The 15,871-nt window shown below is 47.0% G+C and overlaps 2 non-coding genes across 2 annotated transcripts; one reads left to right on the forward strand and one right to left on the reverse strand.

Annotated features, from left to right (window-relative positions):
- Positions 1 to 10,665: 10,665 nt before the first annotated feature.
- trnap-cgg lies at positions 10,666 to 10,755 on the reverse strand. Its single transcript is given in 2 exon segments — positions 10,666 to 10,701; positions 10,720 to 10,755. It is a non-coding gene; the product is annotated as a tRNA-Pro (tRNA).
- Positions 10,756 to 12,770: 2,015 nt separating this feature from the next.
- trnar-acg lies at positions 12,771 to 12,843 on the forward strand. Its single transcript has one exon. It is a non-coding gene; the product is annotated as a tRNA-Arg (tRNA).
- The last annotated feature ends 3,028 nt before the right edge of the window (positions 12,844 to 15,871 follow it).

Below are 15,871 nucleotides of genomic sequence, written 5' to 3' on the forward strand. Positions count from 1 at the left end.
CAGGTAAAGAGGAGAAAGATGTGAGTTCAGAATTTGGACAAGAAAGGTCTTCGAGGCAGTTTTATTGAGTGGTTTAGTGGAAGAGGACCTGTAGAATCAGCTGATTGGATTGTTTCAATGGGTGAGGTTTTCCAGACCTTCCTGCTGGCTGGAACTTCCAGTCCCACAGATCTCTCAGTCTGCTGTTCCGGTTCATTGGTTGCCTCATTGGCTTTGCTGTAGGCCTCTTGAGGTCTGTGGAAGAACTCCCGGAGCCTCATTCACCTGATGAATTCTCTGGAGCGGAAAAACTATGACATCATCTTCGCAGCCTTCAACGCGTCATCGATGAAGACGAACATCTTGCCAAGGCCACCCCACACCCCCACTTCTTGCTTTCAAACAACTGTGCAACCTCAAACAGACCATTGCTTGCAGCAAACTACCCAGCCTTCATGAGAACAGTAACCATGACACCACACAACTCTGCCATGGCAACCTCTGCAAGAGGTGCCCAATCATCAACATGGGCACCACCATGATACGCGGGAACACTGCCCACCAGGTACGTGGTACATACTCGTGCGACTCGGCCAACGTTATCAACCTCATACGCTGCAGGAAAGGATGTCCCGAGCATGGTACATTAGCGAGACCATGCAGACACTGTATGAAGTTACTGTGAAAAGCCCCTAGTCACCACATTCTGGCACCGGTTGGCAAAGCTGGTTTAGGAATTTAACCCGCGCTGCTGGCTTTGTTCTGCATCACAAACCAGCTGTCTAGCCCACTGAGCTAAACCAAAGACAATTGCCAGGCAGGAATGTTCCGCACACATGACTATGGCCTCAACCAGAACCTTGGATTCATTTCGCATTACATTCACCACCCACCATCTGGCCTGGGCTTACAAAATCTGACCAACTGTCCTGCCTTGAGACAATTCACACATCTTTAACCTGTGATTATCTCTCTCCAGTCGCATCATCTGGACCAGTAAAGACTAAGGAGAAGGTTCTCAATAAACTGAAAGGTCTGAAGGTGGATAAATCACCTGGAACGGATTGACTACACCCCAGGGTTCTAAAAGAGATAGTTTAAGAGATTGTGGAGGCATTGGTGGTGATCTTTCAGGAATCACTGGAGACAGGAAGGGTCACAGAGGACTGGAACTCGCTAACGTAACACTGCTGTTTAAGAAGGGAGGGAGGCAGAAGACGGGAATTTATAGGCCGGTTAGCCCAACTTCGGTCAATTGTAATATTTCAGAGTCCATTATTAAAGATGAGATCGGAGAATACTTGGAAGAGCATGATAAAATACAGTAGTCCCCCGTTATACCGCGCTCTGCAATACCGCGGTTCGCGATATACGGCGGGGGGGGGGGCTTATGGACCCCAACTTACTTGACTCATTTTAAACTCTTTTTGAAACAGCACCTTTTTTAGCCACAATGATTAGACCGATTAGCCGCGATGATTAGAACGATTAGCCGCGATGATTAGTCCGATTAGCCGCGATGATTAGCCGCGATGATTAGACCGATTAGCCGTGATGATTAGAACGATTAGCCGCGATGATTAGACCGATTAGCCGCGATGATTAGCCGCGATGATTAGAACGATTAGCCGCGATGATTAGACCGATTAGCCGCGATGATTAGACCGATTAGCCGCGATGATTAGCCGTGATGATTAGAACGATTAGCCGCGATGATTAGACCGATTAGCCGCGATGATTAGAACGATTAGCTGCGATGATTAGAATGATTAGCCGCGATGATTAGACCGATTAGCTGCGATGATTAGACCGATTAGCTGCGATGATTAGCCGTGATGATTAGACCGATTAGCCGCGATGATTAGACCGATTAGCTGCGATGATTAGACCGATTAGCCGCGATGATTAGCCGTGATGATTAGACCGATTAGCTGCGATGATTAGACCGATTAGCCGCGATGATTAGCCGTGATGATTAGAACGATTAGCCGCGATGATTAGACCGATTAGCTGCGATGATTAGACCGATTAGCCGCGATGATTAGCCGTGATGATTAGACCGATTAGCTGCGATGATTAGACCGATTAGCCGCGATGATTAGCCGTGATGATTAGAACGATTAGCCGCGATGATTAGACCGATTAGCAGCGATGATTAGACCGATTAGCAGTGATGATTAGCCGCGTTGATTAGACCGATTAGCAGCGATGATTAGCCGCGTTGATTAGACCGATTAGCAGCGATGATTAGCCGCGTTGATTAGACCGATTAGCAGCGATGATTAGAACGATTAGCAGCGATGAGTAGCCGCGATGATTAGAACAATTAGCAGCGATGATTAGCCGCGATGATTAGACCGATTAGCAGCGATGATTACCCGCAATGATTAGAACGATTAGCAGCGATGAGTAGCCGCGATGATTAGAACAATTAGCAGCGATGATTAGAACAATTAGCAGCAATGATTAGACCGATTAGCCGCGATGGGTAGCCGCGACCGATTAGCCCGATTACCCAGCCATAAAAGGGATACCTTTTCGAGTGCGGGTATCTTCGAGTTCAGTTACTGTCGTTCAAAATATTTAAGCGCAAGTCTTACACAGTAAAGCAAAAGATACATTTGAGAGACCGGCTTCGAAAAGCGAAGCCAAGGCAAATGGCTTCGGAAGCGAAGGCAAAATTCTCCAGAGAGACTGGTGTACCATCAGTGGTGAACAGAGATCCGCCGACTCAGGAGCAGCAGCAACCTTTCCCGACATCCTCAAGAACTACATGGTGCAAGAGGAGCTGACCCCAGAGCAACTCTACAATGCAGATGAGTCAGGGCTCTACTGGGAGATGCTGCCTGACAAGACCCTAGCTGTCAAGGATGATGCCCACAAGACTCTGGGATACAAGCAAGCGAAGAACAGGCTCACCATCCTGTTTGCCAGCAATGCCACGGGAACACACAAGCTGAAGCCATTGATTGTGGGCAAATTCAAGTCTCCTCGATGCTTTCACCACATCAACATGGAGAACCTACCCATTACCTACCGGAACTCTGGCAAAGCCTGGATGACAGCTTCCTTATTTAAGGAGTGGTTCTTCAAGTTCTTCGTACCCAGTGTCAGGGACCACCTTAGTGCCCGCAACTTACCGCAGAAGGCCACACTCCTACTGGACAACTGCTCAGCCCACCCTCAGGGAGATGTTCTCAAGACCAGGGATGGGCAGATCCAAGTGCTCTATCTCCCAAAGAACACCACCAGCAAGATCCAGCCATGTGATGCTGGCATCATTCAGACCTTCAAGTCTGTGTACAAAAAGGAACTGATCCTGGAAATGATAGACTCTCCTCTCACTGTCCCAGATTACCTGAAAGCCATCACCATCAAGGATGCCTGTTATCTGGCAGGGAAGGCCTGGGGAGCTGTGACGGAGAAGACCATCGCCAACTGCTGGAACAAGGCCCTAGGAGCAGCACTCCCTCGACCCCTACATTACTCGGATGAAGAGGACTTTGTAGGCTTTACTGAAGCAGAGATCAGGGCAGCTGAGGAGAGGCGAGAGGACCACCTGGATGAGAACCTAACACTCCAGGATTGGGTGAACAGGTGGTCAGCAGCAGAGGATGACATGGCACCCGCAGAAACATTCACAGAGGAGGAGATCATCGACCAGGTCACCCAAGAGGAGGCAGAAGAAGAAGAAGAACCCCAGCCCACAGTGGCAAAGAGCCACTCGGATGCCATCACGCACCTGAAGTGGCTCATAGCATACACAGAGCAACAGGACTTCGACCCCATATTTATCCTACACCTGAAGAACCTCCAGAGGCAAGCACAAGTCAAGATGAGGAAGGGGATGTGCCAGAAGAAACTCACAGACTTTTTTAAATGATTTTTAAAAATATGCTTGTAAGTACAATTTTAAGTATATTATTGTATGTATATATTATTGTATATATTTTAATAAATTTAAAACTTGATTTAAGACTTGAACGAACTTTGATGTTTTTTATTTAAAATGCCCTTCCATTCAGCAATGTTCAGCACAGTCAGCGATGTTTCCTCCCGTTCATTCATTTGGATATCCGCCATCTTGGATATCCGCGGCTCGGTGGCTGTCTTGGACCCGAACACCCGCGATATAACGGGGGACTGCTGTAGTACTGAGTCAACACGGCTTTGTCAAAGGGAGGTCATGTCTGACAAATCTGTTAAGAGTTCTTTGAGGAGGTAACAAGGAAGGTAGACAAAGGAAAACCAGTGGACATGATTTATTTAGATTTCCAGAAGGCCTTTGACAAGGTGCCGCAGAGGAGACTGTGAAATACGTTAAGAACCCATGGTGTTAAGTGTAAGATCTTGACATGGATAAAGGATTGGCTGACTGGCAGAAGGCAGAGAATGGGCATAAAGAGGTATTTTTCAGAATGGCAGCCGGTGACTAGTAGTGCGCCTCAGCGGTCTGTGTTGGGACCACAACTTTTCACAATATACATTAATGATCTCGAAGAAGGAACTGAAGGCACTGTAAATTTTCAGATGCTACAAAGATCTGTAATGGGACAGGTAGTATTGAGGAAGCAGGCGGGCTGTAGAAGGATTGGATCAGGTGAGCAGAGTGGGCAGTGAAGTGGCAAATGAAATACAATGTGGAAAGGTGTGAGGTTATGCACTTTGGAAGGAGGAATGGAGGCATAGACTATTTTCTAAATGGGGAAATGCTTAAGAAATCAGAAGCACAAATGGACTTGGGAGTCCTAGTTCATGATTCTCTTCAGGTTAACGTGCAGGTTCAGTCAGCAGTTAGGAAGGCAAATGCAATGTTAGCATTCATGGAGAGAGGGCTAGAATACAAGACCAGAGATGAACTTCTGAGGCTGTATAATGCTTTGGTCAGACCCCATTTGGAGTATTGTGAGCAGTTTTGGGCCCCGTGTCAAAGGAAGGATGTGTTGGCCTTGTAAAGGGTCCAGAGGAGGTTCACAAGAATGATCCCTGGAATGAAGAGCTTGTCGTATGGGAAGGTTGAGGACACTGGGTCTGTACTCGTTGGGAGTTTAGAAGGATGTGGGGAATCTTATTTTAAAATTTAGAGTACCCAATTCATTTTTTCAAATTAAGGGGCAATTTAGCGTGGCCAATCCACCTGCGCTGCACATCTTTGAGTTGTAGGGAGAAACCCACACAGACACAGGAAAAATGCACAAACACAGGGTTGAGTCTGCTCTGCCAGTCAATCATGGCTGATATATTTCTAATCCCCATTCTCCTGCCTTCTCCCTACACCCCCGATTCCCCTTATTAATCAATAACCTATCTATCTCTGTCTTAAAGACATGTCTAACAGTAAGATAAAAGCAACTTACTGCGGATGTTTCAACCTGAAACAAAAACAGAAAATACTGGACAATCTCAGCCGGTCTGGCAGCCTCTCTGGAGCGAGATGGCAGCTGCCATTTCGAGTCTGGGTGACTCTTCGTCAAAGCTGGAGAACTGGAGATTGGGTGAAATTTATACTGGAGAGAAAGAGAAAATGCTGGGAAATCTCAGCAGGTCTGGCAGCATCTGTAGGAAGTCCAATGTCTCTTTGTCAATGTCAAAGAGTCATTGGACTCGAAACGTTTGCTCTTTTCTCTCCCTACAGATAGAACATGGAACATACAGTGCAGAAGGAGGCCATTCAGCCCATCGAGTCTGCACCGACCCACTTAAGCCTCACTTCCACCCTATCCCCGTAACCCAATGACCCCGCCTATCCTTTTTGGTCACTAAGGGCAATTTAACATGGCCTATCCACCTAACCAGCATGTCTTTGGACTGTGGGAGGAAACCGGAGCACCCAGAGGAAACCCACGCAGACACGGGGAGAACGTGCAGACTCTGCACAGACAGCGACCTAGCGCGGAATCCAACCTGGGACCTTGGCACTGTGAAGCCACAGTGCTAATCACTTGTGCCACTGTGCTGCCCACATCTGCCTACAGATGCTACCAGAGCTCCTGAGATTTTCCAGCATTTTCTCTTTCGTTTCAGATTCCAGCAGCCGCAGTAATTTGCTTTGATTCACATTTATACTGTTGGGGGTGGCGAGGGTGGGGTGGGCCTGGGGAGTGGATCATTTGGGCTGGATAGAGGGCCGGCAATAGGTGAAGATTGACAAAGATGTCTTGGATGGAAAGACAAAGGGAATGTCAATGACGGTGATCAAGGCTAAAAAGGCTGCTAATAGTGGCACATTCGGATATTAGAATGTGTTAATGACAGAACAACGGTCAGCAGCATGTCAAAGGACAGTAGGAACAGGGAGCTGTGGGGTGGGGGGTAATGTTAAAGGGAAAACAGATCAGTGGAAGGTGGTGAAGGGGGAGGAGGGATTTCACAGTCTGAAACTGTTGAGCAGACTGTTAAATCCGCATGGCTGTATCGGAGGATGGGGGCTGTTCCTCGGCTTTGTGCTGAGCTTCGGGGGAACATAGCAGCAGGCCAAGATCGGACATGTGGACATGAGAGCAGGACAGTGAGTTGAAATGGCAAGCGACAGGAGAGCCTGCCACCAGCTTGTGGATGGAGCGACGGTGTTTTCCAAAGCGGTCACCCAGTCGGTATTTAGTCTCTCCAATGCAGAGTAGATGGCATTTGGATCAGCAAATGCAACAGGCCAGATTGAAGGATGTCTTATAGTAATGTGTACTCAAAAGGACAGACACAAACGATACTGTAACTGACTTAGAGGAAATGCAAAAGACTTAACTGAACCAGCTTTGAGAAAGAAAATCGGTCTTCCTGATAGAGAAACAGGAAAAGCCAATGTGGGAATCCAGGCTCAGTGCGGATTTGCTGTCAGCCCTCCTTTCTTATACATGAATGGGATTAAGATGCCAGAATGTTTTACACCAAAACAGAGGGTCAAATATAATGAAAATATATTTCTTAAATCTCCTACCTGTGAAAATATTTGATTGTTTTTAAAAACTAACTGTGGCTAATCTCACAATGAACACAAGGGAACTTGTATTACACAGTGACTCGATTTATTTTCTCTGTCAATCACGTTGTCATTCAATGTTGTATATTTCAGAGTCTCGATTTACATCAGGACATTACTTTCAAATAACAGTAAGATTGAAGTAATGGGGGGCAGCACGGTGGCCTAGTGGTTAGCACAGCTGCCTCGCGGCGCTGAGGTCCCAGGTTCGATCCCGGCTCTGGGTCCCAGGTTCGATCCCGGCTCTGGGTCACTGTCTATGTGGAGTTTGCACATTCTCCCCGTGTCTGCCCCCACAACCCAAAAAAATGTGCAGAGTAGGTGGATTGGACACGCTAAATTGCCCATTAATTGGAAAATCTAAATTAAAAAAAAAAGATTGGAGTAATGGAACATTAAAAAAAATAAATTTAGATTACCCAATCCATTTACTCAATTAAGGGGCAATTTAGCATAGCCAAACCACCTACCCTGCCCATCTTTGGGTTGTGGGGGCGAAACCCACGCAGACACGGGGAGAATGTACAAACTCCACACAGACAGTGACCCAGAGCCGGGAACGAACCTGGGACCTCGGCGCCGTGAGGCAGCAGTGCTAACCACGGTGCCACCATGCTGCTCTGAGTAATGGGACATTACATGATTGAACAGAAAGTATTGCTGAACAAATGGTTTTACATTTTGAAGTGCAGACTGAGTTCTGAATCTTATAGTCTTGTCAGTTGAGACATCTGCTGGGGTTCAATCCTGGCTCCTGGTCACTGTCCCTGTGGAGTTTGCACATCCCTTCCCCCCCCCCCCCCCCCTGTTTGCATGAGTTCCGCACGCACAACCCAAAGATGTGCAGATTAGGTGGATTGGCCATGCTAAATTGCCCGTTAATTGGAGAAAAAGCAATTCGGTCTTCCTAAATTTATTTTTATAAAGTTGAGACATCTGTCTTATTTAGTGTGAGGAAAGTTTGCACAAACTAATTTTGAAACTGAATATCACCGGAATGTTCAGGACGCAATGAGAAGAAAAAAGATGTTCCCATTTTGACACAGTTCACATATTAGCAGTTTGTTCATGCACAACAGAATTTAATGGGTTTACAGATGCAGATGAACAAATTTAATCACCATCTCAAACATGTCTCAATGTACAATAAAAGCGCAGTGGGTTAGCACTGCCGCGGCGCTGAGATCCCAGGTTCGATCCCGGCTCTGGGTCACTGTCCATGTGGAGTTTGCACATTCTCCCCGTGGGTTTCGCCCCCACAACCCAAAAACGTGCAAGCTAGGTGGATTGGGCACTCTAAATTGCCCCTTAATTGGAAAAATGATTGGGTACACTAAATTTATAAAAAAAAGAAAAAAAAAATGTACAATAAAAGCAACTTACTGTGGATGCTGGAATCTGAATCAGAAACACAAATACTGGACCCTCTCAGCAGGTCTGGCAGCCTCTGTGGAGAGAGATGGCAGCTGCCGTTCCGAGTCTGGGTGACGCTCTGTCAAAGCTGGAGAACTGGAAATCGGGTCAGATTTATACTGTGGGGAGGGGGAGGGGAACATTGGGGCTGGATAGACGGCCAGCGATAGGGGGAGGATGTCTTGGAAGGAAAGACAAAGGGAATGCAAAAGGCGGTGATCAAGGCTAAGAAAGGTGCTGATGGCGCATTAAGAGATGAGAATGTGTTAATGGCAGAACAAAGGTAAGCAGGGAGCCAAAGGACAGGAGGAACAGGGAGCAGATTGCTCAGGTGGGGGGAGGGGGAGGGGGGGGGGAGCGATGGTGAGGGAAATTTCCCTTATTCGAAACATTATTGATGTCACTCATCTAAATTTGCAGATGAGTTGTATCCTTGCTATTTGTTGTTCAATAGTTAAGCGAATGCATTACCTTACACCCGCAAAGTTCAACTGATACCCTGCAAAATACTCTGTGATGGAGACTGGCAGGAATCGCAGGAGGAGTTCATTGTGTTAATTCTGAATGGTTTTCTAATGTGCTGACATTTTATGATTCTAATATTAGATCGATTTCTCCGCCAATTGTCTAAGTTTTCAGTTGAATAGCACTCTGACAATAGAAGGTCCTTCAGTGCAATAAGGCCGCACAGTTTACTATTCTCGGTCAGTGCGCTAAGCAATGTTCCCTGTTTCTGTAGTGTAGCGATTATCATGTTTGCTTAAAGGCCCTCGTTTTAAACCCGCACAGAAACATTATCAAACCCCCATTCATTTCCGTGTGTGGAAAAGTTACATGATTGTCATTTTCATTGTTCATTTACACCCATCCTGAATTGCCCTTGAATTGGGTCGCTGAGTGAATCTGCCGTGTGGAACCCCGGTCCCCAGAGCTTCAGCCTGGTTCTCTGCTTTACTGGTCCAGAGCCAGTTACACTATTCCCCCACCAGCCACTCCCCCAGTGAATCCACTGTCCAATATTACCTGGTCCAGAGCCAGTTACACTATTCACCCACCAGCCACTCCCCCAGTGAATCCACTGTCCAATATTACCTTGTCCAGAGCCAGTTACACTATTCACCCACCAGCCACTCCCCCAGTGAATCCACTGTCCAATATTACCTGGTCCAGAGCCAGTTACACTATTCACCCACCAGCCACTCCCCCAGTGAATCCACTGTCCAATATTACCTTGTCCAGAGCCAGTTACACTATTCACCCACCAGCCACTCCCCCAGTGAATCCACTGTCCAATATTACCTGGTCCAGAGCCAGTTACACTATTCACCCACCAGCCACTCCCCCAGTGAATCCACTGTCCAATATTACCTGGTCCAGAGCCAGTTACACTATTCACCCACCAGCCACTCCCCCAGTGAATCCACTGTCCAATATTACCTGGTCCAGAGCCAGTTACACTATTCACCCACCAGCCACTCCCCCAGTGAATCCACTGTCCAATATTACCTGAATATAATAACTTTCAAGCATGTGTCATTCGCTCTGACATGTACCTCAAAATACATTCAGGATCAGCTGAAAATTGCCGGCACACTGAGCAGAAACACAGATGCTCCAATTTTGACTCGGCACAAATATCAACAGTTCGTTCAATGGCGCCAAATGCAGGTCAGAGGCTGGGAATCCTGCAGCGAGTAACTCACCTCCTAACCCCACAAAACCTGTCCACTATCTACAAGGCACATGTCGGGAGTGTGATGGAATACTCTCCACTTGCCTGGATGGGTGCAGGAACTCACCAAAGGCATCTCAGACAGCACCTTTCAAACCCAAGACCCTGACACCCTGAAAGTTTCCTTCCCAGCCACTCCCCATCCTGACTGGGAAATATATCGGCTGTGCCTTCACTGTCACTGGGACATCATCCTGGAACTCTCTCCCTAACAGCACCAATGGACTGCAGCGGTTCAGGAAGACAGCTCACCACCACCTTCTCAAGGGCAAAGAGTTCTGGGCAATAAATCCTGGCACTCCCAGTGATGTTCACATCCTCGAATGAATCAAACGAAACAGACACACAGACAAACTGAATCCACCATCATGGGGTCACCTGGATTAGTGAATAGAGATAAGTGAATGTCCACTCACAGACAAGCTTTTTCAAAATGTCTCGATTTTCTCGGGAACGTATTGATTCCCTGCAGTGTGAGCTCAGCTTCTCAAAGCAAACCCAACGTGAACCGATCCCGCTGTCTGCACTGGAAAGAAATGAACAAAATCTGCAGTTTGGCCAATAAGGGCTCGTCCGGGATTTGAACCCGGGATCTCTCACATTTTCATGCAGCATAAACCCCGAAGCGAGAATCCTACCCCTAGACCAACGAGCCAGTACGAAGGAGGTGATTGAGGCAACAGATACTTTCATTGCCACCCACAGCCAATCAGATACCTGCGGAAAATGCTGGGAAATCTCAGGCAGTCAGACAGCTTTTGTGGACAGGGAAACAAAATTCATCTTTCACCTCCTTGACCTTCCATTGAAATCGGGAAAGGTTAGAAATGTAGTACGTTTTAACGAAGTGAAATCCCGGAGGGAGGAAACAGAACAACAGGAAAGGGCTCTGATAGGGGGCAAGTCAGGAGAGATTAAATGAAAAAAGGCCTTGGCTTTCGTAGCCACAGGGTGAAGTTAGCATCAAATCAGAGAATGATTACACCACAGATTCAGGCCATTCGGGCTATTGTGTCTGTGCTAGCTCTCTGTCAGAGCAATGGAAGATACATAGAAACACAAGATATGTCTGGAGGAGCTATCAATGGCAGATTGATCAACAACTGCCGCTCGACACAAAGAACAAGTGGAAACAAGATTGAAACCCAAATCTGCGATGTAAGGACACACAAAATGGGTGCAGCATTTACAGTGTGAAACTGCTGAACACACACTGAGTGTGAAAGCTGTATTCAGCCCAGTGGAAAGATGCGCTGCTGTTCCTCGAGTGTTTGTTGAGATTCTTTCGAACTCTGCACATGTGCTGTATCATTCTAGAAAACAGAATATTCAGTTTCACAGAAGCTTATTTCGTCTGTTTGCATGATGGCAATGTGGAACTCGAAACACAAACAGACCAGCCATGGTCTCAGTGAATAGCAGGACAGGCTGAAGGGACCGAATGGCCGACTTCTGCTTCTATCGCATCTGTTTGTATGTGCTACCGTGTGTGTATCATGCTATAAAACAAACAAGTTAGTATCACAGAATCAAATGTCGTCTGTTTGCATGATGGGAATGTGGAATTCGAAACACAAACAGAGCAGCCAGCTTATTGAACAGTAAGAAGTCGTTCAACACCAGGTTAAAGTCCAACAGGGTTGTTTCCAATCACTAGCTTTCGGAGCACTGCTCCTTCATCGAGTGAATGAAGAGGTGGGTTCCATAACCACATATATCGACAGTCAGTGATGCAAGGTGATACAATGAATGCCCGTCTTTGTATCATTGACTGTTGTCTATATATCTGGTGGTACAACCCACCTCTTTACACACCTGAGAAAGCTCGTGTTTGAAACAAACCTGTTGGACTTTAAACTGGTGTTGGAAGACTTCTTACTGTGCCCACCCCAGTCCAACGCCGTCATCTCCCCATCTTATTGAATAGTAGAACAGCCTGAAGGGGCCGAATGGCCAACTTCTGCTTCTATTTCACCTGCTCCTATGTTTGAAAGCAGAGAGGAGCCATTGACTGAGACAGCACCTGAAGGTGAATATTATGGCGGGTATTTGATCAGGAGGAAACATGTGGCCATGTCGCCCTCTGGTGGACATGATCGGAACTTTACAGCGTTCGGACATTTGATGGAAACAGAAAATGAGAGTATCAGTTCCAGGGGAATAAATGCAGCAGGGGAAACAGAGCCTGCAGTTTGTCCATAAACATCACTGGCACCGACACCAGTTGAACGGGCAGGGAATAAAAGTTAGTTTTATCGGTGTGGTTCGTTGTTCATTGTGCAACTCAGAGCGGGAAATACCTGCAGACAGTAAGGAGCTGGGAATTTCCAAACTTACATTCATTCACTTGTTGTTTTATGTCCTGGTAAGTGTTACTCCAGCCTGGCCATTCACCAACTGCATTTCCCCACAAACAGACACTGGACACGATCCCACAACTGGGAGCCCATTCTTTCTGTTTTTCGGGGATGACCTCCCAGGCTGGGAACAGCATTGGTGTATTTTACATTGTCACCAAATTCAACCCCGACTCCAATCCAATCCGCGGGGGGGGGGGGGGGGGGGGGGGGGGCTGATCCTGAGAGAATTTCCCCCAGAGTTGTGAACCACTTTGGGATAAATAGTCTGTGTGACGTTTTGAACCAATTTGTAACAGCTTGATTTTGCTGTGGGCCAGTGGCGCAATGGATAACGCGCCTGACTACGGATCAGGAGATTCCAGGTTCGACTCCTGGCTGGCTCGTGGTAAACTTTTCGACATCAGTTTGCAAAGTCAATGAAAAATGCATATTGAATAACTTTAACCCAATTCAGTTGATCGTTTAGATTATTAGATTTACTTTTAGTAGCCTTTTTGACAAATTCCAGTATATTCTAAAGAGACAGAAACTGACACAAATCAGATGGCAGAAATGTTGGGAATGGAGGGTTTAGTGAGAGGAAGGAACTGAAGGAGATCAATATTGGTGGAATCATACAACCCCAACAGTGCAGGACGAGACCATTCGGCCCATCGAGTGACCACCAACCCTTGGAAAGAGCACCCTAACTCGACCCACACTCCTCGTAACCCAGTCATTTCGCATGGCCAATCCACCCAGCCAGCTTTCCCCTTTGAGCCATTGAATTTCTGACGTGTGACTGCTGATGGTGAGGACGCTGGAAAGTGGGGGAGGGGGTGAATTACTCTCCGCAGTATTCCCAGCCGGTCTTTTAGTGTTAATCAATTTAATATATTAACAGAGACAATCCCAGCCTCTGACCTGCATTTATCATCATTGAACGAACAGTTAATATTTTTGACGAGTCAAAACATGAGCATTTGTGTTCCTGCTCAGTGTGCCGGCAATTTTCAGCACTTCTGCTTTTCCTGAATGTCTTTTCTGGTATATATGAGAGCAAATGACATTTGCTTTGTCAGATATTATATTCAGGAAAAATCGAGAGCGGATTCACTGGGGGTGATAGTTGGTGTTGAGTTGTGTTATTGCCACTAAACTGGCAATGCAGAGAATCAGGCTGAAGCTCTGGGGACCGGGGTTCCACACGGCGGATTCACTCAGTTTAAGGGTTATTCGGGGTGAGCAACAATGAAAATGTCAATTATGCAACTTTTCCCACACACTTAAACGAATGGGATTTGACAATATTGTAACGTGGTTTCCAATCCAGGATTTTTTGAATGTAAAGTAAACATTCATTCTGCACTACACCACAGAAACAGGACACCGAGTTTGACCCGCTGACCGAGAACAGGAAAGCTGCATTCTTGTTGCACTGAAGAAACTTCTTTTGAGGAAGTCCAACTGGATTGGATTGGATTGGATTTGTTTATTGTCACGTGTACCGAGGTACAGTGAAAAGTATTTTTCTGCAAGCAGCTCAACAGATCATTCAGTACATGGTAGAAAAGGGAATTAAACACAATTCAAGAAAATACATGAGAATACATAATAGGGCAACACAAGATATACAATGGAACTACATAAGCATTGGCATCGGGTGAAGCATACAGGGTGTAGTGTTAATGAGGTCAGTCAATAAGAGGGTCATTTAGGAGTCTGGTGACAGTGGGGAAGAAGCTGTTTTTAAGTCTGTTCGTCCGTGTTCTCAGACTTCTGTATCTCCTGCCCGATGGAAGATGTTGGAAAAGTGAGTAAGGCGGGTGGGAGGGATCCTTGATTATGCTGCCTGCTTTCCCCCACAGCGGGATGTGTAGATAGAGTCCATGGATGGGAGGCATGTTCATGTGATGGACTGGGCACTATTCACGACTCTCTGAAGTTCCTTGCGGTCCTGGGCTGAGCAGTTGCCATACCAGTCTGTGATGCAGCCCGAGAGGATGCTTTCTATAATGCATCTGTAAAAGTTGGTAAGGGTTAATGTGGACATGCCGAATTTCCTTAGTTTCCTGAGGAAGTATAGGCGCTGATGTGCTTTCTTGGGTGATAGCGTCGACATGAGTGGACCAGGACAGATTTTGGTGATGTGCACCCCTAGGAATTTGAAACTGCTAACCATCTCCACCTCGGCCCCGTTGATGCTGACAGGGGTGTGTACAGTACTTTGCTTCCTGAAGTCGATGACCAGCTCTTTAGTTTTGCTGGCATTGAGGGAGAGATTGTTGTCGTTACACCACTCCACTAGGTTCTCTATCTCCCTCCTGTATTCGGACTCGTCGTTATTCATGATCCGGCCCACTCTGGTCGTATCGTCAGCCAACTTGTAGATGGAGTTGGAACCAAGTTTTGCCACGCAGTCGTGTGTGTACAGGGAGTAGAGTAGGGGCCTAAATACACAGCCTTGCGGGGCACCGGTATTGAGGACTATTGTGGAGGAGGTGTTGGTGTTCATTCTTACTGATTGTGGTCTGTTGGTTAAAAAGTCAAGGATCCAGTTGCAGAGTGGAGAGCCAAGTCCTAGGTTTTGGAGCTTTGATATGAGCTTGGCTGGGATTATGGTGTTGAAGGCGGGGCTGTAGTCAATAAATAGGAGTCTGATGTAGGAGTCCTTGTTTTCAAGATGCTCTAGGGATGAGTGTAGGGCCAGGGAAATGGCGTCTGATGTAGACCGGTTGCGACGGTATGCGAATTGAAGTGGGTCAAGGCGTTCCGGGAGTATGGTGGTGATGCGCTTCATGATCAGCCTCTCGAAGCACTTCATTACAACTGACGTCAGGGCCGCCGGAGGGTAGTCATTGAGGCATGTTGCCTCGTTCTTCTTTGGTACTGGTATGATGGTGGTCTTCTTCAAGCAGTTGGGGACCTCGGAGTGGAGTAGGGATAGGTTAAAGGTGTCTGTGAATACCTCTGCCAGCTGGCCCGCGCAGGCTCTGAGTGAACGACCAGGGATCCCGTCCGGGCCAGTCGCCTTCCGTGGGTTCACTTTCCGGAAGGCCGAGCTGACTTTGGAAACTGTGATGGTGGGTATGGGTGAATTAAGGGCTGCTGGGGCACTTGGCAGCGGATTGTTGGTTACCTGCTCAAACCGAGCATAGAATGCATTACGTTCATCGGGAAGGGATGCGCTGCTGCCAGAGATACAGTAAGAAGTCTTACAACACCAGGTTAAAGTCCAATAGGTTTGTTTCAAACACGAGCTTTCGGAGCGCAGCTCCTTCCTCAGGTGAATCACAAAACAGAATCATTTAACCTGGTGTTGTTAGATTTTGGAACATAGAACATAGAACAGTACAGGCCCTTCAGCCCTCAATGTTGTGCTGAGCCATGATCACCCTACTCAAACCCACATATCCACCCTATACCCGTAAC

This window comes from Scyliorhinus canicula, unplaced genomic scaffold, assembly GCF_902713615.1.
Source record: "Scyliorhinus canicula unplaced genomic scaffold, sScyCan1.1, whole genome shotgun sequence".
Taxonomy (NCBI): Eukaryota; Metazoa; Chordata; class Chondrichthyes; order Carcharhiniformes; family Scyliorhinidae; genus Scyliorhinus; species Scyliorhinus canicula.